This window comes from Cupressus sempervirens, chromosome 7 (genome assembly GCF_028749045.1).
Source record: "Cupressus sempervirens isolate cs-2001-9-10 chromosome 7, ASM2874904v1, whole genome shotgun sequence".
NCBI classification, from domain to species: Eukaryota; Viridiplantae; Streptophyta; class Pinopsida; order Cupressales; family Cupressaceae; genus Cupressus; species Cupressus sempervirens.
Genome location: NC_143124.1, coordinates 766536752 through 766558569, shown reverse-complemented (window position 1 = coordinate 766558569; position 21818 = coordinate 766536752). Strand labels below are relative to the sequence as shown.

General features: G+C 39.1%; 1 protein-coding gene across 3 annotated transcripts in view; it reads left to right on the top strand.

The window, feature by feature from the left end:
• The first annotated feature begins 11355 nt into the window (after nt 1-11355).
• Nucleotides 11356-21818, top strand: part of LOC149549555 (shaggy-related protein kinase epsilon-like) — a 45502-nt gene continuing 35039 nt past the window's right edge. For 2 of the 3 annotated variants that reach the window (XM_089792893.1, XM_089792895.1), the window contains exon 1: nt 11356-11794. The gene's annotated coding sequence lies outside the window, so the exon portion shown is untranslated. Of the gene's footprint in view, nt 11795-14415; nt 14635-21818 lie in introns of all 3 variants that reach the window. The other variant, XM_089792894.1, reaches the window with a different exon arrangement.

The following is a 21818-nucleotide window of genomic DNA, read 5'->3' as shown; positions in this document are numbered from 1 at the left end:
AAGGATTTACATAGAGCTGTTAAACCCACCTAACTCAATAGGATTTCCAAATTCCTAATACAATTGTGAGAGAGTATTAGAATAATACACCTGATCTAATGCAATCTCTAATGCTGATCTCAGGCTCTTGATCTGCTCTTCTATCTCTGGTCTTTGCTAGATCTGATTTGCTGATTATGTTCCTTGTTCTGTTATGATCAACTAGATGTGTAAATGTCGTCCCTTCCACTAAATCTTTGACAAAAATGTTCTGCAATGATCTTAATAATAGGCTCTACCTTTCCTTCTTCTCTCCAACCACTTGTTCAATAGTGTCAAGACTCCCTTATAAAGATTAGTGGTTCGTTATGCATCCTTGGATAAAATGTTCCTGCTCAAACCCTTGAAATTCACCCATTGGCTGCATGAAATATCCATTTTTTTGATTGGCTGCATGAGGATCACATAGGTGGTTGGGAGGATTTGATCTTATCCTTTTATCCTGTCATGAGTCATGCATAACCGTTTCACATCATGATTTGTATTGGCACAAACTTTCATGTTGATCCTACATTGCTCGGCACATGAAGTAATACTGATGCTCAGCACCATCTATTCTAGATTGCTCGGCATCCATTGTGTTTCCTGCATTACTCGATTCTTATAGAATTACGGCGTTACTCGACACTTGTTAGTTTTATGCATTGCTCAGCTCTTGTTGATTCCTGAATCACTTGGCTTCTATTAACTTCATAATGCTCAGCTCCTGTTGGATTCTGAATTGCTCGACACATATTCATCTCATCTACTCGGCACCTACTGTGACTTGCTTGGCACATATTGTCTTCTGGTCTACTCAGCACTATCTGTAACTCAACATGTGTTAAAGTTTTGGCTCAGCTTCCATTATATACTTAGCATGTATAGTGAAAATGGTTAAGTGTGTTGACACTCATTTGTCAATCTTACTTATTTAATCAATAAATTCTTCACAAGCTTTAAAAGGAGGTCAAAAACCCCATTTTCGTGTGTGGAAGAGAATAGTGTATGGGGAGATTATAGAAAAATTTCAGTTTAAAGAAGAAAAGACTTAGAGGAACAGAGCATGAATTTCATATCTAGTTGATCAAAACAACATAAGGAACAAGGAACATGATCAGACATCAAATCTCAGAGGATCAAGATCAGAGAGAGCAGATCAAGTGCCTGAATCCAACAATTAGAGATTGCATACTATTAGGTTTTATTGTTCTAATACTTTCTTGCCATTGTGTTAGAATTTGGAAATCCTATATTGATAGGTTAGCTTAACAGCTAGGTAGGAGAACCTTTGAGAAGGTGATTGAAAATCCTATGTATTATGTGGGTTCAATAGCCTATTGTAAATCCTTTAACACGGTGACACTTCATGTAAAGTGTTTGTAAATCCTCTAACTAGGTCACTAGTGACATAGTGTAAAGCCTTTAATAGGGCATGCCTTTCACAGGGCAGACCATCAGAAGTAGTTGAACATTATTACTGCAATAAGTTTTACCTTCTTGTTCTTGGAGGGTTTTTGAGTCACCAATTCTCTTGTGTTATGCGTTGATGCATGCTTTCATTTCATATTTATTTATATATGTTTACATGCATGCACTTTACTTTTCAGTTATGTGGTTTAAATTGTTGAAAAAGGTTAAAAGTGTCGTACTTTTGATTTAGCCCCCGCCCAACCTCTCAGAAGTACTCTTCCCATTTTTGAACATTCCAACAATTGGTATCAGAGCACTAGTTCTCAAAAGGAAAAGCCTAATAGCTTAGAGAAAAGGTCTGAAGAATGAAAGTCTTCAAACTTGGGAAGATTATTGACAATCAGGTGATTGATGTGCAACTAGCTCTACATAAAGTGGAAGAAGCCAGAGAGGAACTGAGAAAATCCTTAAAAAGAAGAAAGGAGATAGCCATAGCTGAAAATGACATACACTACAAGGAGATTGATACTACACAAGTGTTCTCAAATGGAGATTCCAAGGAATTTGATGCAATAATAGCAGAATTGATGGAGAAAAATAGAGCTCAAGCAGAAGAGATAAGATCTCTTAAGATGGAACAAGAATCACAAGCCATAATGCTTTGTGAAGTGACTGAACAAAAGAAAAGAGCTATTAAAGATAAGGCCATGATAGAAGATGACAAAAGAAATCTCACCAATAGATTGGAGGAGAAGACAATTAAGTTTTAGAAAATTTCAAACATGCAGCTAGACACCTTAAGCTAGATGATGAATGCTTATCATGAGCTAAACATGAAGGACATTGAGATTTCCACTCTGATATTGTAGAATGAACAATTGTAGAATGAATTAAAAAGAGAGAAAGAGATAACAAAAAGCTACAAATCCAACGAGGCTATCAAATATTTTGAGCAATTACTGAAATCACCAAGGGCCAGTAATGAAACTTTAGGACTTGGCTACACCAGCACTGAACAAGGAGAATCATCCAAGACTGCAGAAGAAAGAAGCAAGATAGGTAAGAATACTAAACCTACTTATCATTTTTGTGGTAAAAAGGGACATACCTCTAATGTGTGCAAGAGCAAGAACAATCATTAGCATAATAAGCCCACCAATGCAAGCTTTTGTCATAAGTGCAAAAAGCAGGGACATCAAGCACATGAATGCAGAACAAATATTATGAGGACACCAAGATTTGAAGGTCACTACCACAACTACCACAAATATGGACATAGAGCATTTGAATGTAGATCAAAGCCTATGTGGACACCTAATCAGCTTGCAAGAGGAACCAATCATGCACATCACTACAATTGGGATTACAACACCAGGTCTAGCTATCATTATTGTCAGGAGTATGGACACATCCCTGAGAATTGCATAAGAACACATTTTAAAGGAAGCTACAATAGATGGTTAAGCCAAACTATGTGTTTCAATTGCCTGAAGACAAGTCATATCAGTAGGAATTGCCCAATAAAGGCTAAGGCACCCAAGTTAGAAGCCAACAAGGGTAAAGAAAAGGTTGATGTGGAACACATCACGGCATAAATGAAAAAGACATGGCAAAGAAGAGATGGATCAAGTACATCCAATAGAGAGATCACTTCACCCAAGAGGTCAAGTGATCACACTTCATCCAATTAAGCACAAGACAAGTATATGGAACTGATATACAAAGTCAAATCATACATCAGTTCCAAAGAATAAAGAAGTACTGCAAAGAAGAAATCTGCATGAGAAAAGATGTCGAGCAAAATTTTGAACAAGTTGTTGAGCTACTCTTAGATGCCGAGTGAAGCTCCAATGGATGCCAAGTTTCCAATAGTTGTTGAGCTGATAGTTGAAGCTGAGTGAAATAGAAGACTAGTGGAAGTCGAGTAAATGAACTACAATGAAAGCCGACTTATACTGAAACCTTCAAGTGTCAAGTTTTATAGCTATAAGCATGAAACATTTAATGCTAGGTCTTTGACCAGTATAAGGTCAAATTTTGTTCATTGTCATGTCATTCAAACACAGAGTAAAGATGAGAAGAGCAAAGAGGCGATCAAGCAGCTACCTTACAGTTATTTGCATCGATTTCAACAAAGATTCAACATGAACTCATCGATTCAAAGGTATTTATCAAGTGCCAAGCCACATAGAGTTACAATTTTTAATACATTTTAAAGCCCTAGTTCAGTAAAATGGCCTCTAGCTCTACAAACCCTACAACAAAGGAAGATCATGAGATTCAACTTGTTAGCAATGAAGTCAAACAACTCGAATTCAGACCAATACCCGAGGTTGCCTATAAAAATGACCCAATTGGTGCATTATCTGTCATTCCACCCAAAGTTGTCATGGTCCAAGACGTGAGAAAGTGCTACAATTGCAAAATTGGTGCCATAGGTGATTTAGCAATCTTCAATGCCTATGATAAGTTGTGTGACAATGGAATATTGAAGGATGAGTTTCAAGTTGTTGAGAAGAAGGGTTTGACCAAAACCCTAGTTTTTCCTACGGTGTTCAAAACATAATGGATTCGTATTGTTTTGAGCCAAATTCATGATGGATATCTTTGGCTAGAGATAGGACCTATCAAGATTACAAAGAGGATTGTGCATAGGGTTGCTGGTCTTCCAACCCTAGATCGGCCAAAGACCTTGAGAAGTGATAGAAAGAAAGTAATTGAAAAGAACACAGGTGCAAAATGGAACAATAGGGGAATGACCATTGACAATGTGATTGAACCTCTACTTGACTTTGCTGTGAGGATAATTTCACATAAATTCTATCAATCTAGCAGACTGAACAACATACCCTGCATAGCTATTGATGTGGCTTATAAGTTGGTGAAGAAAGATCATACCTATGATTTGGCTGAACTCATGTTGCAGCAGAGCTATTAGGAGATCAAAAGGTGCTTAATGAAAATTTGGCTCAGTTCTTATGTGCATATTCTTTTATGTGATGGAAGAATTCCCTTCAATTAGGAAGGTGAACTGGAATTCTAATAAATCTGCAGTCACCCAAATCAATGAGTTCATTGATCAAATGGGAGATAATTTTGAGGCACAAATGACAAACTATTTTGAAGACTTTAGGAAGTCTATGAAGCAAAGGATGAGGATACTAGTCTCATTAGTTGAGAAATATGCCAATAATATATGTTTCTTTGTTGATATTGATTTCACCTACATTCAAGCAACAATACCGAGGGTAAGATGGCTAAGACCATTATAATATGAATTGGATGTTGATGAAGCCTCAACAACAATCACAACATTGCTAGTAGAAGAAATTGATAAGAAGGCTCCTCACTTTGGGACATATGACGTTGTCAAGTCCAAAGTAGAGACTGAATTGAAAACTACTTCAGTCATCAAGAAGAAAGATAAAATGGTGAGAAAGATAAAGAAGACATTTGGGGCAAACATTGAAGGTGAAGCAGGAGAAGAAGAAGTAGAAGAAGTAGAAGGTGACAATGAAGAAGACGATGAGCAAGGGCAAGAGCCAAAAGAGCTAACACAAGGCCAAGGAGAAGATAAAGAGGAGGGTGCCAACGGAGAAGAAGTCAAGGAAGCACCTACACCTGTCAAGCAAAAGAAGAGAAAGGCAAAAACACAACCTACAACTTAGCCAAAGCCCAAGAAGGTAACAAAACTAGCTCAAACCAAGCCAACAACAATAAGGGCCACAATAAGAGCATCAACTCAAAAGGCCAAAGAGGCAGTAAAGGAAAAGAAGAAAGCTACTGCATAGCCAGCTGAAGAGCCCAAGAAAAGAAGAAGATATGTGGCTCAACCAGATACAGATGATGAACGGACAGAATCTGAGGACATAAGCCAATTTAAAGTGGTAATCTATCCTCCAAAATATGCAATTGATAAGCTTTTTAATAAGATAAAAAATGTAGATTTAAATGATTTAAAGTCTCTCAATTTTAATAAGCTTAGTAGGGAAGAGCAGAATAAAATAGAGGAATTTGTGTATGCAATTATGGCAGAATTTAAGAACACACCTCTAGAGCTTGACAATACCATGCCAAAGGAACTATATGAGATAGTGGAAAATAAGTGGCATTATTGTTTGAAGATGGAAAGGGAGATTAGAGAATCTACCCTAGCTCAAGTGAATCCTGATATGACAAAGGCTCAAATAACTAAGGCAAATAAGAAACATAGTGGGAAACTTGCACCCAAATACAGAGCCTTTTGCATTCTTCAAAACAAAGTTGAAGATGTTGTAACTAAATCCACACAGCTATGGAAAACAATTTACAAGATTACCAATGATAAAGTGGAGGAAACCAATAAGGCAGAAACTAGTGCCAAACAAAAGATAGAGGAAAAGAAGGTAGAAGAGCAGAAAGGAGAGGAAGAAGTAGAGGAAACAAAGAAGAAGGTAGAAGAAAAGAAAGAGGAGGAAAAGAAAAGTGAGGAAGAGAATAAGGAGAAAGAAGAGGAATCAACTAAGGGAGAAGAAACTATAGCAATAGCTGACCAGTAGCAAGAAGAAGAACAGAGTGTGTAAGACACACAATTGCCACCTCCCAACCCTCCTCACACAACCACTACACCTACAGAGACAATAATCATAAAGGACATTGCTGACAAGACAACTCAGAACATCAATCCACTTACTGTAGAGGATCTCTCAAAGATCCTTCACCAATCTACTTTACAGGCATAGTTGTGTACAAGCCCTATATTGGTGAGTGTAGATGAACTACAAAGAGCAGTAGCAGCACCACAAAGAGAAAAGGTGAAGCCAAAGGAACAACCTTTCACATACACTGCTACTAGAACTGAAGTTCTAATGCTGCCACTACCACCTCCACTAAGTGCAACAAGTGACAATGTTTAGATGTCGAGTGTAGAGAAGAGGAAATCAAATGAAAAGGAAAATGCAGCTAAAGAAAAAGAGTAGGCCGCAATTTAGACCTTGGTGGAACTACTAAAGACTGACACTCCTACTAAGACCATTCAAAAGCCAAGCACTGATGCTATCCCCTTGCAATTCTCAACACCAGGCTCGAGTTCAACAAGAGTGGCCAGGGTACTTCATTATGGAGGCCCTGAACTAGATGAAGAGATTGTGATACCCTCCTATGATTCCAAAACTATCACAATAGCACAAATGACAGAAATGCAAAATGCATTAGATAGAAAGATGAGGTAGGAAATATTAAGGAAAGAATTTAAACACAAGCAAGCACTTCATGATATAAAGGACATCTTCATGGATGCCTTCAGCTTGCAGTCACCAGATGAAGGAAAGCCAATAATTGAACAACTATCAGACATAGTTGACCAGGTGACGAATGAAGACTAGGACACCAATGTTAAACTCATGGAATGGTCAGAAAGAAAGTTTCAAGGAAAGGTTGATGAGAAGATATCAAGTGGAATTGTACTTGAACAGGTGGAGTTAGCCAAGACAATAGATAAGGCCAAAATTGTCCTTGAAAACATTTTTTCATTATACAGGAAGTTGTGTGACTTTTAAAATTTCACACAAGAAACTAATCAAAGAATAATGAGCTTGGAAAGGAACTTGAAAATCTCTAGCATGCAATTACCTAGAGATCCAGCTCAGAGTGAGAAGCATTTTGCACAATCGCTTCACACACAAAGGGAGTTAGCTGTACTAACAGCAAAAGAAGCAAATATTAAGGCAAAATTAATACAGATCCAGTCCTCCATAACCCATCATTTAGAAGTCCTCCATAAGGAACAAGTTTATGCTAAGATCTAGTATTAAAGAAAGATCCAAATCTTTCTACACTTGATGGACTTGTACACCTTGCTGCAGAGACTGTCATCTAGCACAAGTCACTTGACATAGCTTTGGAGAATTGGGATGCAACTCTAAAAACAATAATGGAGGTAAATAGTACTTTTTGGCTAAGTATGGTATTACTCCTTAGAGCCCTTTGACATAAGTGTCAAAAAGAGGGAGATATATGTTTAAGGAAGATATAGTATTTTGATGGAGATATAAGAAAGGGGGAGGATACTTATAAATTTTGATAGCCAAGAGGGGGAGATACAAAATTTTGAAATTTTGGCAATCATACGGAAAATTGCTTTGATGCAAATGCAAAAATTTCATAAGCTCTGATAAACCAGATATAGAGACACAGGTATAGAATACAGGTACATGACAGAAGACAAAGAGCATCAAGCACATTTAGCATAGAATTTTGATTTCAAGATTGACAAGGCACAATCAACTCAGGGGGAGTTAAGGTACTTTGATATAATTTTGAACAATTTTGAAACTTTGAGGATAAGGCACTCATAAGGATAGATTAGCAATGTCTAGTTAAGTGTTTTTTGACACTCATGTCAAAGGGGGAGATTGTTAGTCCTTAGATAATTTTGACATTTGAGTGTCAACACACTTAATCACTTTTTGTATTGAAGCTGAGTACACTATGTATGCCGAGCCATAGTGTGTGCTGAGCTAGCATTTCAACAAGTGCCAAGTGACTTTAGGTGCCGAGTAGTATATAAGTGCTAAGTAACATATAGGCGTCGAGTCACAGTTGATGCCGAGCAATTCAGAATGATTCATATGCCGAGTGAGCCAGAATCATGTATGTGCCGAGCGAGATAAAGTGTAATAGGTGCTGAGCAATCCATGATAGTATGTGTCGAGCACCAGTAGTCCAGTATGTGCTGAGTAACACATAATCAACATACAAGTTTGTGCCCTCACAAACTCAAATGTAAACCATTTTTGGAGCTAACATAGAGAGATTTCGAAAAAGAAAAAGGATAAGGATGAATCATTTACATTCCCTATGCGATCTACATGCAGCCAATCAGAAAAATGGAGAAGGCATGCAACTAATGAGAAAAATACAAGGTATGGGCAGGAATTTGAGATTCAATATGGATTGTAGATCCATACCTAATCCTAAGTCTTCACAAGCTTTAAAAGGAGGTCGAAAACCCCATTTGCATGTGTGGAAGAGAATAATGTATGGGGAGATTATAGCAAAATTTCAATTTAAAGAAGGAAAGACTTAGAGGAACAAAGCAACAATTTCATATCCAGTCGATCAGAACAACATAAGGAACAAGGAACAAGATTAGACATTAGATCTCAGAGGATCAAGATCAAAGAGAGTAGATCAAGTGTCTGAATCCAACAATCAGAGATTGCATACTATCAGGTTTTATTGTTCTAATTCTTTCTTGCCATTGTGCTAGAAGTTGGAATTCCTATATTGATAGGTTAGCTTAATAGCTAGGTAGGAGAACCTTTGAGAAGGTGATTGAAAATCCTATGTATTAGGTGGGTTTAACAACCTATTGTAAATCCTTTAACAGGGTGACAATTCATGTAAAGTGTTTATAAATCCTCTAACCAGGTCACTATTGACACAGTGTAAAGCTTTTAACAGAGTAGGCCTTTCACTAGAAAGACCATCAGAAGTGGTTGAACATTATTGCTACAATAATTTTTGTGGGTATCATCCCCACCCCAGTTTTACCTTCTTATTCTTGGAGGGTTTTTGGGTCACCAATTCTCTTATGTTATGTGTTCATGCATGCTTTCATTTCATATTTATTTATATGTTTACATGCATGCAGTTTACTTTTCAGTTGTGTGATTTAAATTGTTGAAAAAGGTTAAAAGTATGGTACTTTTGAACTCTTTAAACTGTCACTCATTTGAATATGCAAGATGAACCATGTTGAACCACTTTGAACCGCCCTGAACCACCTGAACCACTTCGAACTACTTGAACCTTAGTTCAAAGAGGTTCATGATTCCACACTGAAAAATTTAATACTAGGTCCATATGGGTACCAACACCAGTCTAATCAAGAGGTCCCAATTCAATAAAATTTGCTCTAAATCTTAGTCAAGGTCAGAAAACCCTAACCAAGGCATCAAATCAATTTAATGACTTTATTGTGCTAGTGAATTTCATCAATTTTATTGCATAATTAATCCAAAATCAATAATAAAAAACCAAGCTTCAAAGGTAAATAATTAAGATCAATCGATTAAGTTTAAGCCTAATTGATTAAATCAAAATCTAAAATCCCATGGCTAGAGTTATTTAATTAATTTTTCCTATTCACACACTCATCACTAAAGGATAAATGACTTAAATTGCAAAGGCTTGATCACATGGATCAGTTAGAGTCTCAATCTCAACCATCCCTTAAGGATACATCTCAGCCCTCCAAACCCAACTCAAATCTATAAGAACAACTCAATTGAGCTCATTTGGATCACCTAGGATTTGTATAAAGAGATACTATCCAATTGTTTATAGAGTTTATACTTTTTTCACTTTGAGAAAATTTAGTATTGTTTGAGCATTCTTAGATCAAATTTACATCTGCTCATAACATACTTATAACATGTAGAACCAAAATTCACATAAACTTAGCCTTGCCTGTAACCATTTTAGGATCATTACATTCAATTTCATAGCTAGCATCATGTTGATTTTCTCAAATTGCACACATTTAGGTGTAATTCATTAGAATCTTCCATTTCACAATTAAGCACACCGATTTTTGCTTGCGATGCTTCCTCTTATTAATTTGTGATTGTTCTTCATTGCTCCATAAACAAATTGGAAAACCCTTCTAAAAGAAGAAACAACAAATAATCTCTATTGTTAAGATGTTTCAAATGAATCTTCATCTCATTTTCAATAATATTTTAAACTTGAACGTTCTATCCATTTAAAAAAAAACTTGAATGTTATTGTTATAATTACCCTATTGCGATAACTATAACCATTCTATTATACACTTTATTGTATTATAATAAATATTATAATATTATTTTTAAGATTTTAGTTATCATAATTGTCAAATAATTCAAACTTATATTGAATATTACTATACATTTAACAACAATCACATGTATATCGTGAGGGGAACAAAGTCGCCAATTTTTTAGCTAATTGGGGTTGTGATGATAATTATCTAGAAACCCTTTGTATGGAAGATTTGTCCCATGCTCTTCCTCAAATTTGAGATATCATCCAACAAGAGTCATAGCCCAATAGTTAACTTTCAACTTTAGTCTTTTATGCGCAGCATGCCCTTATTCTTTGACTCTTTTGTTGTTGCTGCTATCACGAAGCTTGCTTAAGAAGTTTTGATTTGGAGGGTCCCATTGGGGTATCTTCATTTGACCTTTTTATTGTATCCGGGCTGGGAATTAGAGTTTTCTTTCTAGTTCTTTCTTTGAGGAGTCCCGAGAACTAGTTTATATTAAATAATTATTCAAGTGCTCCGTCACTTTTTGGTAAAAAAAAAAAAAAAATAATAATCACCAATCTTTTTTTAACTAGATGACCCACACAAATGAATTAGATAGATTAATAAAAACATAGATATATTAGAAATATTATAAATAAATCTCATACCAAAGATATAGTTACATCCAAAGTCTTTGTCATTATATGTATAAATTGACTTGAATAAAAATTGAATAGTATATAGTAGTTTCAATGTTTGAAAAATCATTTCCCATTAGAGATATATATATTGTCCTATTAAAACCTAATTTAGAATAATCCATCGCTGTAAATATCTGATACAGGCACTGACTAGTAAGAAGAAAGAGTCCAAAGGCGGTAAATTTGCCTTGAAGTACGTTTGTTCATTGTGATCGATCCAATGGCTCCCAAATGTTAGTTTGACCACAACCAACTTTATCAGATTTATTACACACAAATACAGTGTATTCAGCTTGTAGTTGGAAATAAACCCAATTAGATAAGTTCGCTTGTATTTCGGTCAAAGAGACTCCCGGTACAAAGGGTCCAGATCAGCATTGCAAATCTCAGTAATTCAACCTACTACCCAATACAATTTTAAGATATTTTAAGGAATTAAGTTTGATGTTGATCAGGGCGACAATCGTAACGAATGTTTAGTACGGAGGGCATGAAAATGGTTAGGGCATTGTCAAGAAGGGGGATTTCGGGTCCAGAGGAGCGGCTCTGTTAAAGAGGGGGGCGAGATAAAGGGTAGAATGATAGGTTGTAGGATATGATAACAACACCAAGATGAACATCTACAGTAACAGTGAAAAGAGCATCATTACATTTTGCTCTTCTTCTTTGTCGTTATCATCATCTGCTGGCGCTCTCTTCATTCTCACAATTTTTTCTCGTCTTCCCAGTAACATTCATACTCAGTGAGAAGTGGATCTCTTACAGTAGTGGCGGTCTCAAATCTATTCTCTTTTCAATTCAGGATAAGTACAAAAAACCCACTTGTAATTGCTACGATTCGAATCTGCAGGAGGGGTAGAGACAGAGGAACATGGTGGCAACAAGCTGGACAGTGAGTTATATTCTTATACTGACATTTTTCTGTTTTGTAATTTTTTCTATTTTTTCTATCAGATGCATTTTTAGGTGCCAAACTACATCTGGGTCTGTTTTTTTATGCAAAAGTTCTTCTGGGTATGCTTTCAATTTTCTTGATACGGATTGTGGATTCTTAAGTTTTAAAAAATGTTGATGATTTTGGTAATGGAAGTCTGTGGTGCTTGGTTTTTTAAGATATGGGTGTCAGTGACTTGTTGATTGCTTACTATTAGGGGCGAGAGAGGGATAGATTGATATATTGTTTTTCAATGTTGGAGAACCTGCCTCTTGGTTTTACCATCGTTGGGGACGTGGCTCGGTAAATGATCCTTGGTTTTGACTTTTGCAGACATTTGTCTGTAAATTCTTCAAATTGGATAGACATGGATTTACAAAAAAGATGTAAGTTGACCTTGATTTTTAGGATAGAGTGTCAGTGACCCGTTGATTGCTTTGGCTTATTATTTTTGTGAGAGTGTTTATGATGGAAAGGAGGACATTGATATTGAGGTAGATTGATTCATATATGTATAGATAGATAGCGAGTGTTGTCTGATGTTGGCGGGTCTGTGCCTTGCTTTCGAGTTTGTTGTTGGTGAGGATCTGTTGGTGTCTGTAATTATGGTTGTCAGGAATATGGGTTCTACTTGATGTTTTTGTCTAGTACTCTACGAAGGATTGACCCTTCTTTTTGTTGGGGTAACTTTTGAATTTCTTTGATCATCTCAGCATAAATTGCTTGCAGTTATTGAGTTATTTATACTGTATTGCTAATGGCATTTGGTTATTATTTGTATAAGTAATATTGCGTGGATTATTCTTGGCTGTGATTGTTATGGGCATGATGATATGTACTGTATCCCAGGCTTATTTTCCTTTGTTTCTCCCCGCATCTCTGGTGCAAGTATTATGGTTGATGTCTTAGAATTCTCATTTCTGGAGTGCTAATATTTTCTTAGATGCGAATCCTATGTGGCTTTTATCTATTATACCCCAGTGCATTTGTGTTGCAAGTCGCATGGTTGATTTCTTAGCATTCTATTCTCTGTAGTGCTAACATTTTTGGTGATGTCAGTCCTATGTAGCTGTTACTCATTGTTTGAGACACCTATAATTTACAGGCGCTTTAGTAGGGTGGCACATTCCTATGATGGGATCTTTTCTATATATGTCTTCTCCCATTTTGTGTGGTAATGTGTTATACTGTGTTTCATGGGCTGTTATTATGCTTGATTTGGGAGTAACCCTTGATCATGTTCAGAATATAGATGCAGACATCAGTGAGTATCTTGATTGCATTTGCTAGTAGCATGGATTGCCGTGGTTGATGCTTGTTGGAAGTGGACTAATATATTTTCCTTGGTTGTGGTAGTATTTATAGAGGGTTACCGTGTTATTGAGCCATTTTAATAAATAAACATTTATTCATGAAAACGGGTCAATGAGTTTGACTTAAAAGTTACGGAATTGAATTCTGGTAGCAGTATCACAAATTATTCCTTTTATTAAGTCTGGTTGTACTTAGTTTGTATAGATAAGTGATGGAAGTGGGTCCCTCTCATTTTATATTAACCTAAAAGATTAAAAAAATGCCTCAACAAAACCAGACAATCTATCAGCAAAGAGAAAACCCATTACGGTAAGGGGACAAACTGTTTCTGTTATAGCTATGACAGATTTTATTTTAATATTCACGCGAGAATGCAGCGACCTTGCATATTCTTGTATGCTTCTCCATGCTCGAACTTGAGGAAGCTTTCTGCAATTTAACCATGCTCCAGTTATCAGAACTGAAAGAAGCCAAATCCTCAGAGAGGTTATCGCCACTAATCTGAAAAGTCATTGAAGGAGGAGATTCTGTAGAAATTTTCTGTGACTAATGTAGGAAAGCCCTTATGTCATATAGCCACTATGGGAGAACATTTAATATCAATTGAAGAAGGAATTACATTGCTTTTTGGAGTTTCCGAGACAGGGTTTGGTCCTCTAGGAATGGTTGGGGTCCAGCATGTATATAACAAAATAAATACAGGCTACAAATTTTTAGAATTGAGAACACAATGCAACAGATAATCAATGATAAAATGATGTATGATACACAAAAGAAATACAGGTAACAAACTCTAAGAATTGAGAACACAATACAACAAACGATCGATGCTAAATTAACATTTGTTTATTTAAATTCATAAGTGAACAATACCAATACGGTATACCAATTCAAATTGTAGAGTCTTAGATTCATACATCAAAATGAATGCAATAATTTGAAAATCAATGATAAGCTCAAAAACTTGTACACAGCAATAATTTGGCCTACCTAAAACTCAACAAAAATCCGGGACTAAAAATTATTGAACATTAAAAATACATAATTTTTTAATAATAATGATAAAAGACACGCATATTACTAAATTTATGGAAGATATTACTGATTACTTTCATATTAGAATTCAATATATTTCATAGACCAAAAAATGAGTTTAAAAATCAATAAAAATTACAAACCATATGAACTACTTGTTTAAATTTCAGTACAAATCATAAAATTTCTTTTATGGCTAAAGTCTAGAAACATTTGTTGCTTCTATCCAGGTGATGTGCGAGTGGATAGTATAGCTGCAGTATCCTCAACAAGGGCTTCATGCATAGGATCAAGCTATGTTTTAGGCGAACCCACTCCTGATGGTTCACCAACCTTGCATTTTGTCTCCTCATATGCCACTACATCCTCAGTAAACAGTGGATCCACTTTGAAATCCTCAACAATCTGATTTAAATATGGATCAATGTCATCAAGATCAAGCAGATGATGTATGTTATGCCCTTGTATCCTCTTTTTATGTGACTGAAAGTTTTACTGCACAAAGACAAGGTCATTAAAGCACTTTTAAGACAACTTGTATTTTTTTTTGAATAGTCTCAAAAACACTTAAATTGCATTCACAACCAGGAGCATTACAAGATTGGGATAAAATGTGGATTGCTAACTTTTGAATATTAGGAGTTGTGGCATCAAAGTATGCTCAACTCAAATGTGCAAGGACATTTATAACTTTGTAAAGATCTTAACAAACTGATAATTTCAAACAAATAACAAAACAAATTAAACATAGGCATCGCATATTACTTGCTTGTTGAGTAGATCTTTTACAAATTCATAGTGTAACTTGGAGACTCGCACCCCCCCCCCCCCCAGACCTTGAAGTACCTGTCCTCGAGACGTCCCTGCACCGGGCACTTGAGTACCCAAGTACCCCCACCTCCGCCATTCCACAACCATGCCGCCGCTGGGATGTGTACTTGAATTTCTATTTTTGAATGTTACTATTGGGTATGTAATATGTTACTATGTTGAATGTCAATGGTTCTAATTCATGTTGCAATTTTGCTATGTGCAAGTATTTTAATTTGCTATGTTCTAGTGAACTACTGAAACATCATTTCATAACTAGCATTCCAAATTCTATATGTAAACTATACAACACCCCTCTCTGGCCCGTCCTCCCCTTGCCGCCGTCCCCCTGCTGTCCTAAAAATGAGGCCCATTTTCCCCATGTGCCGGAAACTCGCCTTGGCGTGCTGGAAATGAGGCCCATTTTCCTCGCATTTCGGAAAGTTGCCCCGGTGTCGTCAAGTACCCCCATACTGGTGTAACACTGCAAATTCATAAAGTTGAAGAAGATTATGTCTTCTAGTCTCTTATAATTTTATATTTCATTGTTTATATGGTCTCAAAGGCTGTCACTAGGGACAGAGCTCTAATTATAACCTCCATTTTCTTTAAATGAAGGGAAGATTAAAAACTTGGGGTTCAAATAGGTAGATATATGGGTTGATATAGATGCCAATATTCAAAATGTGATAAACATTGTAATTTCCCCTCTTTAAATTTGCATTTTTTTTCTTTTATCTCAATAATAGCTGCATAGTCAATTAAAACATGAGTTCAAGGCATCCCGGAAATGAGGCCCATTTTCCCCACGTTTCGGAAAGTCACCCCGGTGTCCCGAAGTACCCCTGTTACTGGTGTAACATTGCAAATTCATATAGTTGAAGAAAATGATGTCTTCTAGTCTCTTATAATTTTATATTTCATTGTTTATATGGTCTCAAAGGTTGTCATTGGGGACAAACCTCTAACTATAACCTCCATTTTCTTTAAATGAAGGGAAGATTAAAAACTTGAGGTTCAAATATGTAGCTATATGGGTTGATATAGATGCCAATATTCAAAATGTGATAAATATTGTAATTTCCCCTCTCTAAATTTGCATTTTTTTTCTTCTATCTCAATAATAGCTGCATAGTTACTTAAAACATGAATTCAACTTAGAAATTGCATGGTAATTATTCATTAAATAGTTGTATTTAATGCTTACTATATATTTTAGAAAATGTATTATTTCTGTTGTAAGCTTCTTCTGATCTGCAATATCTTACAAAAAAATTACAATGGAGATGCCTATAAGTCTGCCTAAATTAGTTTTTCATGTCCAATAACTCCACTATAGGAATTAAGGGATTTCATCTTTAATTTTGAACCTGTTGGTGTTCATCCTCAGCCTATTAGAAATTTGGTTTATATTCTACAAGGGAAAATTGTCAGTCGACTTGATTTTTTGTCGGTGTTTTTGTATTCTGTCGCCGACGTCGTCAGTAAAGATTTTGTAGGCAAGAGAAAAGTTAGCCGCCAATTTGGCCGACTAGTAGGTAGCTTGGGCAGCGGAGCAGGCAACACTATTGAGGGATATGGCAGCAGTTGTGCAGGGTAAGGACGCGGCTATCCGAGATGCCGAAGTAGTTGTACGGGATAAAGATGCCATTGAGCACGAGTTGCAGTTAGCTAGGAGACAGGCTATCGATGCTGGCCTTTTACTGAAGGAGGCCGTGGAGGTGAATTCTCAGATTCAGACAGATCTGCGCATCAGGACAGAGCAGGTGTATGAGTTGCGTCGCCAACAACACTCTTCTGGGACGCCTCCTCTCTAGTATTTCTTTTGTTGTCTGTGGGTTGTCTCCTAATTTTGTTAGTCGTCAGGAGACGACTTTTCTTTTTGGGGGGAATGATGTCAGCCGACTTGATTGTCGTCGGTGTTTTTGTAGTTTGTCGTCGACGTTGTTGGTAAAGATTTTGTTGCCGACGGGTAAATAGTTTGTAGCGGACATAATGTTTGTGGCCGACGGACTTTACATAATGTTGTGGCCGACGGATTCAAGTCCGTCGGCCACAAACATTATGTCCGCTACAAACTATTTACCTGTCGGCGATAGAATACAAAAACACCGACGACAATCAAGTTGCCTGACATCATCCCCCCCAAAAAGAAAAGTCGTCTCCCGACGACTAACAAAATTAGGAGACAACCCACAGACAACAAAAGAAATACTAGAGAGAAGGAGGCGGCGTCCTAGAAGAGTGCTGCTGGCGACGCAACTCATACACTTGCTCTGTCCTGATGCGCAAATCTGTCTGAATTTGAGAATTCACCTCCACAGCCTCCTTCAGTAGAAGGGCGACATCCATAGCCTGTCTCCTGGCTAACTGCAACTTGTGCTCAGCGGCATCTTTATCCCGTATAGCTGCTTCGGCATCTCAGATAGCCGTGTTCGTACCCTGCACAACTGTTGCCATATCCCTCAATAGTGCCGCCCGCTCCGCTGCCCAAGTTGCCTGCTGGTCGGCCAAATCGGCGGCTAACTTTTCTCTTGCCTCCCTCTCAACTGCCAGAGATTTCTGAGCTGCAACACTGTCCGCTGCCCTGTTTGCCTCCATGCGCCGGTGAGCATAATAAACCTCCTTATACAGTTCGACGATCTCGTGTGCCAATTGCATCAACGGAGTGTCACTCGGTCCCAACTTCGGCTCGGTGGCCCAATCTGCCAACATCTCAGGTGTCTCAACGGCCGGCCAACCTTTGTCCACGAAACAACATTGAAATCATCGCGGACAAACCCCACGAATATATGCTCGGATCAAATGCCACTCCCTCCGCCGAGTCATAGCCTGGATTGCCACATTGTGTCCCTTCAATGCAAACTTCATAGTCCTGAGTTAATCTCTGCACTTATCCTCGTCTAACCCGTAATCCTCCTTGGCGAAGCTCTCCAATGAACATTTCGCATCACTATTCTCCTCCTTGTCAGCGGGAGCCATGCCCACATCCAGTGCCGCCTCCTCTGCTGTCGGCACAACCACGACTTGTGGCATTCCCTCCTCCTGAGGTTGAGGCTCTGGCGGTATAGGTGATGCTCTTGAATGCTTGGGAGACTGAATGGACGGACCTCGCTTGGTAGGAGTGAGTCGGAACTGCTGCCTCAAAAACATACTAGCTCTATCCATCACCTCCGGTTGCTCTGACTGTGTGGGCTCCATGTTCTCCTCCTCCTGAACTGGCTGGGCTGACTCGGCTGGCTCGACCTCTGCTAATAAAGATGACGAAACAATGACAACTGCATTGCAATCCATCACATCTAAACGAATCTCAGGCTCAGGCTCCGGTGTTGGCAACTGTGCTCTCTGTGAGACTGCCACTGTAATGACATCTGCTTGTGCAACTTGCTCCGTTGGTACAACTGGAATCACCTCCGCTACAGTCGTCGGCAATATATCGGCGACTGTCTGTGTCCGCGGGTCATTTGTCACTGTCTGTGGGACAACCTCTGCCACCATCGGAGGGGTCATCACGACCGGGGCATGGTGCTGACCAAACGAGGGAATTATTGACGTGTAGGTAGTCAAGTGCGCCGAAGTTGACAGCTGAGGGGGGGTAAAGAATGTGGATCCACTACACGCTGCCTCACTGCTAACCTCCGTCGAAGTGCTCTCCTCTTCCACGAACTCAACCCCGTCGTTCTCCGAAGTGTCCTCCCGTCCGCTATCTGTATCTTCGGAAGCATCCAGTCCTCAGAATACTCTCTTCTGGCCTGCTGCTGTTCCCCTTGTATCCAAGTGGCGCCAATAGAATATGGGAGGCTCCCCGTCTGCCAACTTGCCCCTCAGAGGAGCCTCAAAATCATCCAGTGGTATCTGGCTAGCTGCAGCCTCCAGGAACAGCTCGGCAACGGCGCCAAATGTTTACCGCATAGATTAATAAATGCACACAGATAATGAACACGAATAGCAGAACTCCTTAGATTATTCGCATATGCCAGAACATTACATTATGCTTGATAAGATAAGATGATTTTCAATGATCCCAGACGGGATATAAATACTATTCGTCGAACCTTCTTGAAGGAGTCCGTCGGCCACAACATTGTTTGCTACAAACTATTTACTGACGACGTCAGCTACAAAGTACAAAATCACCAACGACAACCAAGTCGGCTACACAGTTTCTACCAACGACATCAACCCGTCTGCTACACAATATTTACCGATGACATCATCCCCCCCAAAAGAAAAAGTCGTCTCCGGACGACAATTACAAAATATCTGAGACAATATATCAACAGACTGGTTACAACAAGATAAATCTGTTTTTGACACATCACTTTCACCTTCGTCCCGTGCCTGTAGCCTCTGCTAACACAATATTGCCTCCTTAACAAAGCTGACCTTGATAGCCACCTATGCTGCTTTTTTTGTTTTCAACTTCTCGGTACCCTGAGCCAAGTGTCACTGCACCGCCTCCAACTGGATGATCAGCTCCTCCCAAGCTCTCTACGCATCCACCAAGACAGCCTCTCAGCCAACACCTACCCCCAGTACCTTTGGTACACAGACACTCCATGCCTGCAGCAGCTTCAAGTCTTCTGAATTGGTCACACTTCCCACGACTAATATCCACAACGACAGGGGGTCCAGGGGGCAACGCCCTGGTGCGCTCCCTGTCGCAATACAGGGCGGGGTCGAGGGGCAGTACCCCTCGCCGCCAAGACCAAATTAGCACTCCGGAACCCACACAAAAAATGCACGGAACACACTATTTCTGACATTTTCTGCCGATTCCACTCTTTCTGGCAACCACTGATGTTCCCCCTTTCCGATGGCATCATCCAATACTCATTCTGAATTGCTTCAATCTGTCTTTTTTTAATTTTTTTATAGCTCATTCCTCTGCTGAAGAAAGTTTCTGAATCTTGGCCTCCACCCTACTGGCATGCTCCTAGTTTGCCAACACGTCGCAATTTCAACATCTCTAATCATCATGCAATCGTGAAGAACGAAAGAAGAAACCATAAGATCCAAGCATGGCCTGCTCATATCTAGACAACTTCGACTCGTACTTTGATCTAAAGCAACCACCGAATCTGCTATTTCTGCATGTTTTCCCTAAATCCCACGCAATGATCAAACCTCTCAGATGCACAATCAAGATCTTGCCACAATGCTTCTAGGTATAAAAACCCGTGGGGCTGATCATGCCACAACATAGAGAACTGCTCTTGATCCAAATTGTGATACAAGGATGCTTCCCATGCAATGCAATGCCGTCCTGTGCGGAAGCAAAATCTAACTCTGAGAAGAAACACTCCAGTGGGAAAGAAAATTCTGTAGCTAACTCGCGAGGAAGACTCCGGGAGAAGGCCTGCGGAAAGAGAAAATGAAACAGTGCATCGCTCGCGGAAAGAGAAAACAAAATAATCCACGGAAGAAGTTTCAATATAAAACTCTGCCGTCAGTTAAAGGACTTCGCGGAAGACAAGCGAAAAAAGACCTCGCGGGAAGAAACAAAATACTCCGCAGGCGGAGACCTCCTGTGGACAGGAGCTCGTGGAAAGCCATCCGTTGATAGCTACCCGTGGACAAGTTCTCGCGGAGTTTGTTTGTGGACAGATGCCCGCGGAGCAGCCTTCCATGGACAGCGTGCCCGCGGTCAGTTTTCAAAAAAATGAACAACACCTCAATTTTGCCTCTAGGCGTCGCCATTTTGCAACGACGACGACAAGGGAATCATTTGATCATTTTGCAACGGTGATGGCAACGACATCTTCCTGGCACGGTAGGATTCGTTGACTGCGTGAGGTACCTCTTGCCCGTCCAACGTCCTCGACTTTATCACTCCATTGTTGCCAACCTCCCGGATCTGATATGGTCCAACCCATTTTGTTTTAAACATTTCCTGTTTGATTTTATTCCGATAGTCGTACTTGAGTACCAACTGCCCCGATTGAAACCTGTTGAGTTTGTCATGCCATGCCTTATGTCTGTTCTGTGTCACCTTCGTCGCCCACTGTGCCTGTGATCGTCGCGCATCTAGCTTATTTCCTTGTTGTCGGCACCCTTCAAGTAATTTTATGGTGCGATGCATTCTTTTCCTTCTGTGCGGTCCGTTAACCATGTACTGGACAGTGGAATTTTTCTTTTTTCTGGGTTTGTATTGTATGTCCTTCCCTTCTTCAGCCGTAACCACCTTTCCTTCTTCTGCTTCTCTGTATTCCTTCGGACATTCATTTTCCTCTGTTTTCTCACCTTCATTGACTCTTAACATATTACAACTCAGAAACAATTCGTAGTCTTCTATCTACCAGTGGTAAAGGCCATTCACCGAGTCTAGGTCGTCGTCATTCGATCCTCCTTCTAGTGTCAACACTCCTTTATCTGGTTCCATTCTCTTCTTTCCTTCGTCGTCACTTTCGCCTTCACCTTCTGAATCTGACGATGCTACCTCTTCACCTACCATTTGTGTGTGCAGGTCAATTATGAATCTTTTGCCTCTGTGCTCCATTGACAGGGTATTTCGTTTCCAATCATGTTTTACTTTTGCTTGCACCAACCAAGTCCGTCCCAGAATAGCATCATGTCCTTTTCTTTTCAATGGAATGACCACGAAGTCCAATAAAAATGGCTATGTTCCAATAGTTACCGGTTGCGCCCTTAAGGTTCCCAAAGGTTTGATCCCGTGCTGGTCTGCCGTGAGCAACTGGAATGTAGGTGGCCACAACGTCGGCTTTCCCAACTTCTTCCAGGTATCCTTTGGTAACACATTCACGCCGGAACCTCCGTTGACAATTGTGTCTGTCAGAACATGTTCCAAAATCCCCATCTCGAC